A 3865-nucleotide genomic window follows, 5' to 3' on the forward strand; every position below is an offset into this window, starting at 1 on the left:
AATCAACTTTTAAAAGCATATCATACAAAGACGAAGTGATCCAATTCCCTATATGACACCGAAATAACACATTTTTTTAGTTTAGACCGAAAATAACAAAACAAATCGAGTTTTAAAAGCCTAAAATACAAAGACCAAGTGATCCAAAGCCCATGGGACATTAAGCTAATCTTTCACATTAAGGAGTGTTTTCAAGATGATGTCGGACATACCATCAGCTAAAAAAACATGTGGCCAGCACCTGGGATCTCGTGGTATTTGATCCATGGGAGTTTTTGGGCAATGTAACGTTGTAATGCCACAGGAACAAAGTCGTCATTATCACCCATCCATATTTGAACTGATCCTTCATTATTTGGAAAGGGATCCTCGAGCTCCATTGGATCAAATTCCCATTTACCATATGCAATTATTAGATCTCGATGGAGAGACTCGAATTCTCCTTGTGGGGTTGTCTGCATCTTTAAAACACAAAGAAGAGTAACATAAGCCAAATTGTTTGATATTTTTTTTCCTTTATGACTTGATGGACTTTACCAGATAGGACGCAGTTTTTAGTAATATATGTATGAGTGTTTTTTTACCGAATTTATAAAAATGACTAAATATATATTTTACTAAATTTTAGTTATTGGAAATATCAATTTATTTTTTAGTTATTGGAAATATCAATTTATTTTTTTCCTCGAAAAGACAATTATTTTTTTTTTCCAATTTGAATCTTTTTACAAGTTTGCTTGTAATCTTCGTATTTAGTCAATCTTTTTGGTAAAAAAACTTTCAACTTTTTTGTTTGAAAAAAACTTCACATAGAATATTTTTTAGAATCTAATTTCAGCATAATAATGTTATTATATTCCTTTAAGACTTAATTTTTGTTTTCATTTGCACCGACATTTCTGTATTGATTCATCGTTGTCATTAGGACTGTAAACGAACCGAAGGAACACGAACGGGGTTTGTTTATGTTCGTTCGATTAGGTTGGCTGAACAAATAAACGAACGTGAACGAATAAACGAATGAGTTTTCTTGTTCATGTTCGTTTATTTAACAAATTATATTGTTCATGTTCGTTCGTTTATGTTCATGAACCTGCTAAATAAATATAAACAAACAAACATAAATGAACAAAGATAAACAAACATAATTGAACCTATATGAAGATAAATGAACATATAATATAGTAATGTAATCAAACACAATTAAGCATATATGAACATCAAAAGAAACTTATATAAACGGACATAAACAAACGTTCACGAACATAATTGGACGAACGAGACCATTGTTCATGTTTGTTCATTTAACTCAACGATAAAATTTGTGTTCATGTTCATTCATTTATTAAATAAACGAACTTCCCGCCGAACGATTCACGATCGGTTCACTGAACGTTCAACTCGTTTACAGTTCTAGCTGTCATGTTATTATTATTATTATTATTTTTTTGTTATTCTTAATGATTTTCAACATTAGAATATGAGGGGAAAAAAACAAACAAACAAAAAAGTTCGTTTTTTTTTTTTGATGACTAAGGACCCCAACCGATCCAACTTTTTATGACCTGGTTGAGCAATCTTAATGCCATGCATGTCTAACGGAACACATGGTCTAGTTTAAACACCATGTGTGGGAAGAGGGGGTCATGTCCCCATCATGATAGTTAAATCAGTAAAATCCTCATAGAACTCAAACTCATGACCTGCAACGAGGATTTTTTTTTGAAACAAAGAGAGACTATTATATCCAATATTTTATCAAAATACACATCAAAATATATTTTTACGATGTTCGGTGATTGTAGCAGGTGAAAAACATTGATATAAGTTTGTTTGATATTTAGATTGTTTTAAGAACCAAACAGACATATAACCTCCAAACCCCAATATATGTTTAGAAGCTAGTCTAAGCTTTCATGTTTTTCTCCATACAAATCAATGTTAAGTCGAACTAGGTAGTTATTTTTACTTGCTACAATCTTTGAAATCATGTAAATAATTTTTGATATGTATGTTGCCAACAATAATCGAACACAACATAATTCTCTTTGTTTTAAATAAAATCAATTGTTCTTTCATATTTTAATGTAAAAATTATAAACAACAACAAAATGTATAAGAGTTATGAGCCAAAATAAAGAAAATTTTAAAAAAAAAGTTGGTTTAAAAGAAAAGGTTTGTCAAATGTAAAGGTTTTCTTGAGAAAGATTTTCAAATTTAATTTTTTTGGAAGAAAAAATGTGAACGGTTTTTCAGAAAAAAATTTTGTCCAAATCCGAAATAGTATCAGTTAACTAACGGGATAGAATGGTCAACTCAAAAAAATATTGTAAAATGTAGAATCTTTTTTACATTAAAAAATCAAATTGATTTTTAATCCAACAAAAATCAATATATATATATATATATATATATATATATATATATATATATATATATATAAAATAAAAAATATTTTATAACATTAACCATTACAAAGTGCTTTGTATTAGGGTGTTCAAAAATATCCGTATCCGATAATCAAATCCCAAAATTCTGATATCCAATCCGAAATTATCCGAATTTTTGGATATCCGAAATTTTGTATACCAGAAATTCAGATATCCAGTTTTTCGGATTCAGATATGGATAGTCATTTTATACATTTTCGAATATTTTGGATATCTGGTATCCAAAATTGTGATTTTTTTATTCTATTTTTTTATTTTATCTTCTTACTTAATTATATAAGTGCAAATACTATAAAAGCCATGATATTTTTAGGCGTAATTGAGAAAAGCCCTATTTTTTTTGTTGGCTCTGACCACAAATGGGACGTACACTCTAACCCATTTAATGATTTTTGTGGTTAACTCTATTATTTTTTTGCAAAATCAATCAGAAAAGTTCAAATTTCATCCCTAAAATTTCCAAAAAACTACACCACATGTCCAAAACTTGATTTTATGTTTTTTTAACTTCTTTATTCTCATTATTTTTTATTTTTTAGTCAAAACTAAACTTGTTTTTTTATTTTTTTTTTGTTATATATATATATATATATATATATATATATATATATTATTTTTAACTTCTTTCCTTTTTGTTATTTTTTGTTTTTATATTCATTTATTTTTCATATTTTTTTATGTATCTTTTTCGTTTTTTTTCCATTATTTTCATTTTTTTGTTTTTTAGAAAACAAAAAAAAAAACTCACACACCAAAAATATAATATACTCTAATATATTCATACACTTTACACTTTTTAAAAAATATTAAAAGAGATTATCAAATTGACAAGAAAACAAAACGTAACAAAAATACGAAAAAAACAAAAAAATACGAAACAAATACGAAAATATAAAAAAAACATTCATACTACATTTTTTGAAAAATATAGGTTATCAAACTGACAAAAATAAATAAATATACATATAAATATAAATATAAATCTAAAAAATGATAAAAATATAAAAACAAGCTTAGTTTTGACTAAAAATAAATGAAAATAAAGAAGTTAAAAAGCATAAAACTGAGTTTTGGATATGTTGTGCAATTTTTGCAAACTACAAGGACCAAATTTGAAATTTTAGGACTGATTTTGTAAATAATTTAACAGAGTTATCAAAAAAACCGTTAAATCTGCTAGGGTGATAATTCTATGTCCTATTCGTGGCTAGAGTCAACAAAAATAATAATAATAATAGTGCTGATCTCAATTGCATGTGAAAATATTGTGCTTTTTATTGTATTTGTCTATTATATAAATAAGGAAGATTGTTGTTAGTGTATCCCACGTCGGTACGACATAGCAATATAAGTGACTATATATGTTGGAATCCCCCTTCTCTCCATAATGGCTCTTTTGGAGAGACAATATTGGG

The sequence above is a fragment of the Lactuca serriola genome, chromosome 2, assembly GCF_051521515.1.
Source record: "Lactuca serriola cultivar US96UC23 chromosome 2, Lser_US96UC23_V15, whole genome shotgun sequence".
Taxonomy (NCBI): domain Eukaryota; kingdom Viridiplantae; phylum Streptophyta; class Magnoliopsida; order Asterales; family Asteraceae; genus Lactuca; species Lactuca serriola.